We start from the raw sequence: 12,970 nt of genomic DNA on the forward strand, positions 1-12,970 counted from the left end.
GTCTACTGCTCGTTCATTCTAATATCAACTTTTAACCTTATTTAACATAATCGCTGTAAAACTAGCGTCTGTTCCTCAAAGAATTGATCGGACGGGCTATTCTATCACAAATGATCGTAAAAAAATTGTTTACCTAAATGTTACATTTCCCTAATCTGTTAAATTTATCGATTGCGATCGAATTATCAATCATGATCTTTTTTATGAGGTTTGTTTTGCACAGCTGGCAACGCATGGAGAACGAAATATGCTGATTTTGTCAAGGCATTCTTTCTTGTCCAGTGCAATTTCAAAATGTATTCATGTGGTTCGAACATCTTTAGACTACTGTTGACCCTCGTTGAATTTGATATACCAACGACTTTTAGCAGTAGTTAAACTAGTTTCCAACTGCAATAAACTTACCCATAATGAGCAAATAGTATCAATCGGTTTATCCCGATTTTCTTTGGTGCAAGTACATTAATGTGATGGATCTATACCACCTCGTCATCGCTGAAGTCGTATTTCTAGTTTTAGCGTGATTAATAAATTCTCTTGTTTGTGAACTGACGTTTTAATATTTTTCGATTTTCTCTATTCCCTTTAAAATTCTCTGCATTAGTCGAACTATGTAATATTCTAACCTGTTATTATACTTTACAAGTCTAACAATTCGTGCAACGATGCTGATAAGATACACATGTACAATTATGATCAAATACTGTCGCATTTAGAAACAAATATTGCGGGACAACAATTGACCTTGGTCATACAAATGGGAAATTTAATGAAATGTGTCTCGTATGAAGAAATTAATCGATAAGTGTAAAAGTTTTAGCGTTTTACTAACGATATATGTCTGTTAAAACATTGCATTCATTAAATCCGAGACCAGAACAAGAAAAATAAAGACATGAGAGCTCTCCAGAAATGAGAAAAAAAACAGTGAAAGAGAGATGTTTTATACAGAACGTTTTGACATATATTACTTCTTGTATAGACTGATTCAATTGAGCTACATCGATATCAGTTTGGTTATCGTTTAAAAACATATATATTTGTATATAAATTCACTTAACTTCACCTCAAATGAAATAAAGTCGTCTGGTATTCTGGCATGAAAGTATGATTGATATTTTTTGCTCAACGAAATATTAATATTTATGTACATTGTTTTTTTCTAATACCAATTCACAAAAAAAATCTATACTATTCAATTGTATTTTAGATTAACGAACTCATATTATAATCGAACGATCTCTTAGTAACCCGAGCTCAAAATCAACAGTTATTATAGTATTATTGTAATCCATTATTGTATTAATTTACATACATTACAACGTAGTTCAAAATCGAAACAACAAACAAAAAACCTTTGCATTTCAACCCATCCTTCGATTAAACTTCAATTGAAAAATATACCATGTGAAAATAGTTTACATATACATTTGTACATAAATGTATAAGTGTCCAGAGGACAGGGTACATATTGCAACATAACAACTATTAATCCTTACTTTTAACCATTATAATACAATATAAGTAAGTAATATATATGTAATACATACATAAAACTAAATGAAGCACCATAAGAAATCCAGTTTGCAAATATTAAAGTTTATAATAGTATCCCCCTACTTACTATCAGACGTACACGTAAATATGTTGTTCCTCTTGGTGAAATTGTAGGTTAAATGCATATAAAGCGTAGGAAAAGAATGATTAAATGCACAAGACGTGAAGTTTAAACACGTGGGGTTCGTGTTGCTTATTCTTTAGTTTTCTGCGTTGTGTCATGTGTTCTATTGTTTGTCTGTTTGTCGTCTTTCATTTTTAGCCAGGCGTTGTTAGTTTATTTTCGATTTATGAGTTTGACTGTCCCTCCGGTATCTTTCGTCCCTCGTTAAAAAATGGTATCATCCAAAAGCAACATGACTAAAAACACAAAAAACAGAAAAGATTAATAGAAATAGCTTAAGATAACACAAACACCAACTATAAATAAGACTGATATGATGTAATGGCAAACATTCAGTTATGGCAACAGTAGTAAACCGGTGTTAAAATGTCTTAAATCGATTGAGAGAAAACAAATGCGGGTTACAAACCAAAAACGGGGAAAACACATCAACAAAAACAAACACCAATAAACCCGGTTTAACGGTATGCCAAACCTCCCGCTTTATGATAATGTTAAAAAGTAGAGCTAAAACACTACGTGGCAGTAACACGGAACAAACACACACAATAACATTCATAAAAGAGACCTTAACTTTTTGGTTCTGTTTCAATTAACGACAAGTCTCGACGGTCAATCGATTTTATTTATCTTCTGAATAAGTAAATCAAGTTGCAAATTAGTACTGGTTGGTATTTGCTGTCGTTAAATATAAGCTGCGATGCACAATGTAAAGCTTTTTGACGAGTTTAAAAAGGATTATATTTTGTCAAACATATGTTTTTTTTCAATATCTACAGACAGACGAGACAACAAGGTAATCGATTTATCGTTTTTTTTTTCCACGTATTTCTTACGAAAGAATCAAGTGATTTCTGTGTTTCACCAGCAAATCGGAAGATGACTTGATCAGTTCAAATCAAACTTAGAGGACGAACATTTGATATGAGGGGGATGGAAGGTGGGCAGGAGGATTTGTTTCGGGTCCGTTGTTTATTTTTGTGGATTAAAAGGACAGATTATTTATTTTCTGTACTGTTGAATCATGATTTTTCATTTTCAATAAAACAAGGGACTGATTATTTATTTTCACAATTATAGATATACTAGTCAAAAAGCACACAATCTTTAAATAACTTTTTTTTATTCTTTAACAAATAATACATGAATAGTTAAGTTATTGTGTACCTCAGAATCAATCCTCCTCTTCTGGATATGCTGGAAGTGAATCTTCTGAATTGCAAACTGTATATATTGCATATATACAAGTTATTTAAGCTGGACTGTAACTAGCATCTTTTAAAAGTAATGGTTAACATATATGACGAGCGAAGAAGCGAGACGAAAAAAATAATTCGGCGACGGGTTTTTGGACTGTTGAAGGCCCCAAGAAGCTATAGAAAATTATGCAATATCATGCAAGCTATGGTTTCCCAGCCCCTTTCTTCATCTGAAACCCAAGTTCTGTTTTAAATGTTTTTTTCGACAATATTTTGGTCTCAAAGTAACATATATATATATTCAGTGCAAGACTTTTATTTTTTTTTTGGGGATCACATCAAAAGATCAATATGTAGGATAAATCAAAACATGTAAATCCCATAGTGCAGTATAAAGTAAAAACACAAAAATACTGAACTCCGAGGAAAATTCAAAAAGGAAAATCAAAAATCAAAAGGCAAAATCAAAAATCAAAAGGCAAAATCAAAAGTCCAAACACATCAAACGAATGGATAACAACTGTCATATTCCTGACTTGGTACAGGCATTTTCGAATGTAGAAAATGGTGAATTGAACCTGGTTTTATAGCTAGCTAAACCTCTCACTTGTATGACAGTCGCTTCAAATTCCATTACATTGTCAACGATGCATGAACAAAACAAACATACTCAAAGAGTAAAAATGTCATAAATAGGGGTACAACAGTCAATATTGTGTTATCATCTTAATATCACTACATAAACAACAAATGTAACAAAGTAGCACAAAAAGGCATACATCAAATTTAACATTCTCATTTTGCTTTTCTTATACGGCTGAATTTATCTATGTAAGTGTACCCATAAATGAAAGAAGGTTTTCATTACTGGTGTAAAATTGCGCGTTTGAAATTCGCACAGGTAGACATAAAAATAATTTTGTCGTATGACGGCATACATAAATGCAGACTGACGTAAAGTAGATATAACAAAAAACAGACTTACAGTAAAAATAATAAATAAAATAATGGTGTGGTTCAAAGTATGACGGGACACATAAGTACAGTTTCACGTCAAATACGGCTGAATTTATCTATGTAAAGTCTACCCATAAATGATAGAAGGTTTTCATAACTGGTGTAAAATTGCGCGTTTGAAATTCGCACAGGTAGACATAAATATAATTTTGTCGTATGACGGCATATATAAATGCAGACTCACGTAAAGTAGATATAACAAAAACCAGATTTAACAGTAAAAGTAATAATAATAAATAAAATAATGGTGTGGTTCAAAGTATGACGGGATACATAAGTACAGTTTCACGTCAAATGTATATCATAAAAAACAGACTAAACAGAAAAAGTAGTCTTATTGAATAAAATAGTTTAGTCATTCATAGTATGTCAAGATCCTTAAGTAAAAGTAATATCAATAAATGAAATAATTTTGCCGTTCAAAGTATGTGGTTTTACGTAACCACAGAGTCACTTCAAATGAATATAGTACACATGACACAACATAGAAAACTAAAGAATAAACAACACGATCATAAAAAAACAGACTAAACAGAAAAAGTAGTCTTATTGAATAAAATAGTTTAGTCATTCATAGTATGTCAAGATCCTTAAGTAAAAGTAATATCAATAAATGAAATAATTTTGCCGTTCAAAGTATGTGGTTTTACGTAACCACAGAGTCACTTCAAATGAATATAGTACACATGACACAACATAGAAAACTAAAGAATAAACAACACGATCATAAACACATCTCTTAAGTATGAGATGCCGCAAACCACAAAAACAAAAGCTTGTCTTCTTATGAAATTGTTTTTACTGAGAGTGTCTTGCAAGAAGGAAATTCTGTTCACCCTCTGACGTAGCCCGATTGATGAGTTTGACAGTCCTTCTGTAAGTCTGTTTTTTTTGTTATATCTACTTTACGTGAGTCTGCATTTATGTATGCCGTCATACGACAAAATTATTTTTATGTCTACCTGTGCGAATTCTAACACTCAAAACTAAAAACTAAAAATAAATGAGAAACATGGATCCCGAAAAATGGGGGCTACGTCAGAGGGTGAACAGAATTTCCTTCTTGCAAGACACTCTCAGTAAAAACAATTTCATAAGAAGACAAGCTTTTGTTTTTGTGGTTTGCGGCATCTCATACTTAAGAGATGTGTTTATGATCGTGTTGTTTATTCTTTAGTTTTCTATGTTGTGTCATGTGTACTATTGTTTGTCCGTTTGTCCTTTTCATTTTTTAGCCATGGCGTTGTCAGTTTATTTTCGATTGATGAGTTTGACTGTCCTTCTGGTATCTTTCGTCCTTCTTTTAAGAATAGCATGTATTAAAAACTGGCTTAAAATATGCGCCGAGTTATTTATTTTCAATAGAACGTAAGTCTTTTTTTTTTTAATTTTCGAACTACCCAATAAACTATTTATTTTTTTTATCATCAAGACTGAGTTGTTTATTTTCAAAATCCTCCTGGCCCTCCGTCGGAATATTAAATTGGCGTCCCCTCGACATTATTTATATAACTTCATATTAAAAAGTAAATATATGATATTTTAAATTTCCATTTAAAGAAGATTGAAACAAATCTTAAAATTTCGATCGTAAACTATCAAAGCACAAGGCAAAGCGTTCTCCAAAACTAAAATGCAACGTTTCAGTGAATTTCTGAAGATACATACAGCCCGTAACAGAGAAGTGATCGAATTGATGTTTCTTTACCATCAAAATTAGCTACGTTATCGACAAACTTAATTGAGTAGTGACCGAACTATTGGTACTTTAACGTTAAAAAGATTGACAATGCTGACACACTTTCATGTGTCGATAATCAAGTTTAATACCGATAATATTGAAAATAATTCTAATAATATGAAACAAAATATGTCCATGCACCATTTCGATTGGGCGAAAAGTAGTCATTTCTTCAAAGTCAGAACAGAAAAAAAAAAGATTTATGGAAGGACGTCTTGATAGTATTATTTCCTTTATAATTTTACACAAAACTAAAAGAAATATACTGGTAAACAATTAAAAAGGTGTTTGATAGAAATGAAGTCCTTTCTTTTTTCGGACTACAAGGTGTACCGTATGTGTGATGGATTTGAATTCAATCAATAACTTTGAAATGTTTTCTCATATGTATACACAAAAGGGAGGGCTGGTATTTGTACTTCTGTTAGAATATGTTCGTCCGTTTCACATGCCAAACTTTTTTCTAGTACAGTTTAAACGGGAAAATTTTGTTGACATCTTTTTTTAATATGACAAAATAACGAGCAAAACTATTTCTTGCAATGGCACACACAGAGAATATTTTTTTTAGTGAAAATCAGTAAAAAAACATTTCTCCAAAATATACCATGGCCAGGACCTGACAGTTTTTAGCAGTGTACAAACGAAAATAGTCCGAAAAACTGCGCTTGCTGTCATTTTGAGGGATCATGCAACATTTCACCTATTACCCATAAACAACATAGGTTCTCAATTACTAAAAAAAGTTCTAAAAGATAATTTCAAATCAGAGTAAACATATTAACTTCCTTGTATCCAGTCGAATTTGTCTATAGGTTACACAAAGCTGGTTCTTAAAACGTTTGTATCAGGGAAAACAGTTTTCTTTGACTTTTAAAAAGTGTAGGGGAAACGGATTTCCTAACCATTCACATATAATATTCCGTATTTCTGATTTTTTTTCGAAAACGTAAATTATACGACTTTTTTTTATGATTACGTGAACTTGTGCCATTTATTTTTGCTGGTCTTTAGGAAGACAATTTACAATTGTGCAGTGAACGGAGGCACTTATACATAACCTTATAATTCTGTTTGGAAACAAAAATAAATTCCCAATATATAAATATACATGTATGAATATACATGTATTATATGTCGTGTACATGATTGGATTTTGTAGATATAACTACCGCACAGAAAAAGTATCATGGATTTCGAGGCTTTCATATTCAAGGTTTTGAATTCTACCCTTGGAGACCTCTACAGTTCCTTAAAACATCAATTATTTTTTTGTTAATTGAGTGCCGTCTCCCAGAACATGCTAACACTTAAAGTCATATCTTTTCATTTTCATATTTTTTCCCTGTTTGTCTCTGTTGTCTTGATTGTTGGAACGATTAGTGGTATCTAACAATATTTATGAAAACTTTCTGAGAATTATGAATATTTCTTCTCTGTCAGATATGGATCATTACCAATGATAAAATGAAATGCCGTACATCACATCTTATAGAGGTTTCAATTTCAAATATTCGTCAATAACTTAAGATATAGAGCAATTTTGTCTTCAACATTTCAAATGTTAAAGGGTACATTTGTATTTTTTACTTCGATTTGAAGGAAATTTATTTCAGTTTTTTCTGTGACAAAGTACAAGCATGTCGGTATTGCAACAATGTACGATTGACATAATAAACAGATAGGTATGAAAAAGAAAAGATATTGGGTATTCTGTATCAGACGAAAGAAAAACTATTACAGTGTTGAATCCCATAAATATTCACAGTACAAGCAGTATATAATATCTACATTGAGCAAATCGATGAGGTCATGTTTATTGTAGAAACGATGGATGCGACCCCGATAAAGTCATGATCAATGTCATCGATTCGCATGACGAAGCCATTGTTTATGACAGAACACACATTCTAGATTATATATTTTTGTTTCCGTCAGTTCGAAAGTATTCAACTCCTTTGTATTTCATAATATGTGTCATGAACAAAGACATATGTTCGATTGAATAATGATTTCCTCGTAAAAAATGATAGAAATTTCGGAGATCCCGTATTTGATTCTTTACCGTTAAAATGAAAATGCCAATGACAGAGGTTGATTATAAAAATACTGTGTTAAAAAAACTTCGACTTAAACAATGAAAACTTACACGTTGGACATGAAATATTTTGTCGATGAAGAAAATTAAATTAAATTATGTCACTTCTGAAATAAGTTTGTCGATAACGTTACTTATTCTGACGGTAAAGAAACGCGAATTCGATCACTACTCTGTTACGGGCTGTATGTAACGTTTACATTTTTTTTTATTAACAAATAGAAAATGGAAATGGAGAATGCGCCAAAAAGACGATAATTCAATCAAAGTGCAGCCAAAGATAACCAATGGGACTTCAACACATAAGAAAATCCCGCAACTTAAGGAGGGCTTCAGCTGGTCCCTTAATGATAAAAAAATTAAATTTAAATCACAAAAATACTGAACCCGAGGAAAATTCAAAACGGAAAGTCCCTAATCAAATGGCAAAATCAAATAATAAAACACATCAAACGAATGGACAATAACTGTCACATGCCTGACTTGAAATATTAAAATATTGAAGGGGTAAAGGAAGTCGCATTAAACTAAAAACCATATGAATAAACTAAGATTTAAAGAAACATATAAGACCAACAAAAGTCAAAAGCTCCTGATTTGGGATTCCCTGAGTTCTGAGAAGTTTCAACGTTTCTCTCATTTTCAATCACGTGCATTCAAACTGTTTATGTAAAGCAGAAGAAAAAGGCACGTATCAGACAATTAGATATATCATTGTATGCAAAATGCGATGAAAACAGTCAGCCTCGACGAGTCTGTCTTTAGAGCATTTTACAATTTCACTTTGACGTTTCAAAGGAAAAGATAATTGAGTCTCTGCTTAACCATACAACTATTTTTAGACCGACTTTCAAGACACATCCACTATCACAATTTTCTATTCTTTAAGGCTTATACGACAAGAAAGCAATTAAGACTTATCAAGTCGATGGTACTTTATACATCACATTAGATCATATAATTATCTCACTTAGATTTATAATCCAAAATGGAACTAAATAAATAAAAAATACCATAATCAACTGTAGGTTATAAATGTCAAAATATCCAACAAAAACGACGATCTGTTTACTTATAATAAAGCATAGCAATTGTTGATAAAAGTGTTGTTTAATTTAGAAAATTATGCATAAATACATGCGGTCTATAGCTTTATATTTGCATGTTTTACACTATGAAAATTATAAAGAACACACTTTGTTTTTTTCCTCTTCATATTTCATTTCTATTACTAGGAACGAAAAAGCTGAGCGCTCTCTTAATGTATTAAAGGATACACGTCACTAGACAACCATTTTTAAATAGATCTACTGAGACTCAATCTAGACAAAATTATGCATTTTGAATTTGGGAATTTGCTTTAAGTGAACAGGTGACATGTTTTGAAATAATCTTAGCAGGTAGCTACCCGACAGAGATTCAACCATAAACTAATTAAAATTGTCTTATTAATCATTGAAAAATTCAAAATCAAAATACATTTATCAAATAATGTTCGAACTAAAACAAACTGTAGCGGAAGCTATTGGGAAAATATAATAAGAAATCAAACAAATAAACATGTGTTATTGCAAACATAGAGTTTGCGAAATCATATACTTCGCACGGGTTATGTTCTTCTCATAAATGTTATGATGGTATGATACTAAACCCCTAACGCTGAAGGATTGTGCCTGATATTCATATGATGTTACATCTTCTGACATCAGACTCGGACTTCTCTTGAACTGAATTTTAATGTTCATATTGTTATGCGTTTACTTTTCTACATTGGCTAGAGATATAGGGGAGGGCTGAAATCTCATACACATGTTTAACCCCGCCGCATTTTTGCGCCTGTCTCAAGTCAGGAGCCTTTGTTAGTCTTGTATTATTTTTAATTTTAATTTCTTGTGTACAATTTAGAGTTTAGTATGGCGTTCATTATCACTGAACTAGTATATATATTTGTTTAGGGGTCAGCTGAAGGACGCCTCCGGGTGCGGGAATTTCTCGCTGCATTGAAGGCCTGTTGGTGACCTTCTGCTGTTGTCTGTTCTATGGTCGGATTGTTGACTCTTTGACACATTCCCCATTTCCATTCTCAATTTTATTGATACTAATTTCATAAAAAATAAAAATAAAATATACAAATGTATGTATATATATTTTGTTACATCTTGTGATCAATTTTATTTGGCAATCGCCAATGACAGTCAGCAGGGTTAAAGAACATCAGTTGTTCGACCTGTTAGTCAAATGCGTTTTGTTTAAATATACTTTTTTACTATTTTGGTCTTTTGGAAAATGTTGTTTGTGCTGTTTTAGACCCTTCTACAACGAAATTTGTTTTACATGCACACGTATAAAAATTGCGGTTTTTATCCAACGCAATCATAGGTTTAAACGTAGTTTTCAATTTAGACTCGTTTATATATATATATGTCACTGCCAAAATATCTTAAGGTACAATGGATTAAAATTTATAAATGATGAGGTGGGAATATTAACATCATCCACACACAGACATCTTACACCATATATACAATTGGTGTATTGAATGCCATATCACGATTTATTTTATTAATTGAAGGGAATTGACATTGTGTGTCATTGCATCATATATTGGTGGTTTAACATCAATATCGTGGAAATAATGCTTAGTGTTTCCCGAAGAACATAAAATGCAGAGTAGGCCTTACATAGATATACGAGGATATCATAAGTGAATATTTATATATGCTCTTGTATGCCGAGTTCGTCGAACTCCTTGGCAAATTCAAGACAGTGAAAGTCCATAAACCTGAAAAGCAAAGGCTCGACTATTTCAACGAATGGAAAGAATTCAAATTCCTATCTTATTCATGATTTTCCGAGGAAAGTGCTGGTTTAAACTGGTTTTATAACTAGCTAAACATCACACTAAAAGTTGTTATTAGTTAAACATGTTAAATTAACAAAATTTTGTGAGTAAAACTAACAAACATAATTGGTTATCGGGACAAAAATCATGATCCAGCACTTTTATTTACAAATATACACCAGAGATATACAACACAATTGTTTGAAAAATATAATAAGAATGTATTATTGCAAATATTGAATTTTTGAAATCATATAATTGACCACGTGAGAGCCGTGGTGAAGTGGTTAGTGCATCGGACTACTAACACAAAGGTTCCTGGTTCGATTCCCGTCCCGGGATGAAAATTTCAGGTACTGAATTTTCGGCTCTCCCTTGACAACATTTGCGAGTACGGTCTTGAGGAAACGATGATATTCCGTCGGAAGGAGACGATAAATGGCTGACTCGTGTTGAGAGAGAGCCATATCTCTTGCACGTAAAAGACACCTTTGTAGATTTCGAAAAAATAGCAGGCTAATGCCGCTACAAGGCAGCACTCGAACCCGCAAAGTGGAAAGGGATTAGTATAAGTTTCAAAACTTGTTTCCCAATCCACTATAGATAAATATGTTTAAATTATCTGTGTGAACAACATACAAATAAATCTGACAAAACGGCAATATAAACCCCTTTATTAAGTTGCTTATATGATGAAATTATCACATTCTGGATAAAATAAGTTAAATATAAATACAAATGTATACAAAATGAAAATAACACCAAAAAAAAACCCAACCTTATGCGTTCGAATTACACCTCTAAACCTAACCGTATCAGAAACGAGCTGAGGAAAAAACGAACTATATAAACATATAGACCAAGTCAAAATTCGTACGGCCAAATAGGAATATAAAAGTACAGAGAAAAATAAAGGGAAAACTGTACAGTTAATAAAATAATTCACAACTACAGCCCCGAATATCTGTAACTCAATCCTACTGGTTTTTTATAGTGAAGTTTACAGTGAGTATTTAGCTGTACAGTCTTGGCACACAATGTTCTATTTGGGACAAAATAGGGCGAACTATTCTTTTACAAATTCTTGGCATATAATTTTATTTATTCAACACAGGTCTTCATTAAAAAATTGAACTAACAACGCATTGCCGACGTGCTTTGATAAACCTGTTAATTTCTTAAATGGAAAACCAAAAAAAAATAAAAAAAAAATAGATAAATAGAGAACGTATTACGACCTAAATTAAACGTTGACTGTTAAAATACGTTCTATATTAATTGTAATTAGAAAGAAATTGTCACGTGTCAAACATATGTCTCATGGCTACTTTAAGACGATTTTAGCTACTACAGAAACATTATTTTTAACAAAAAAGAACAACAAAAGACGCCAGATTTATACGTATAGAAATGCACTTATCTTCTGCAAAAGATTCATCTATGGTGCCATTATCAAAAGAGACGGAAGATTAAATCAATTACTTATACTTAAGGATAAACTACTTTAAAATCATAACTCTTTGAAAGAGTAAGCACTGCCTGACTCACTAGCAGGACCTACGGTGTTACTCAATTGAAATCAAAATTTGATGAAAAGTATATTAGGTGAGGTTTGAATTGTAGAAAAAAAGGACGGGAGTGTGGCTCCAGCAAATGCAAAATGCGTGATATTTCATCAAGAGGTAACCTTAATCATGAAGGCGGCGCTGGCACTTTTAGAGAAATAGCTTCAACTTTACCATTTAAAATTCGTTTTTAAATAAGTTTTGCTGCTCATGAATCGAAAGTACAATAATATAACTTCAAACCATCCTTTGGCGTGAAAATAGTTCTGGATATGACCATATTGTCATGTATCGGAGGTATTCTTTATTTCAATTTCAATAGGATATATGAAATACATTTGAGGTTATCACCACAGTTTGAATTATTTAGTAAAATGATATCATCTATATAGCAAAAATGAAGTAAGACGCCAACTTTGTCTTATTTTATTGAGAAGTTCTCGATGATGTTTGTCTGAGAAAAATTAAATGAATTATCAAGAAATTGATTCGATATTGATACCGATTTTTGAAGAGCTATTGTACTGTCCGTTCTCCCTTTTATTTCTTCCTTCGATTTATGGTTTTTGTATGTCCTTTGGTATAGTCTTACTTTATTGCATTTCTACAATGTATATCACAACATAACATTATATCAACCTCTTCATTTATAGATAAAAGGAACATAATTTTGAAAGGATAACTATTTTATGATTCTTTAAACAATAAAACTTCTATTTTTTCATCAGATATTAATTTATTAATTATTTCAACAAAACAATTACAGAAAGATTTTGTTTTTCCTTTTCACAAGTAGTAAAGCATTTAAGAAGGGCTTACGATGATGG

The sequence above is a fragment of the Mytilus galloprovincialis genome, chromosome 1 (assembly GCF_965363235.1).
Source record: "Mytilus galloprovincialis chromosome 1, xbMytGall1.hap1.1, whole genome shotgun sequence".
NCBI lineage: Eukaryota > Metazoa > Mollusca > Bivalvia > Mytilida > Mytilidae > Mytilus > Mytilus galloprovincialis.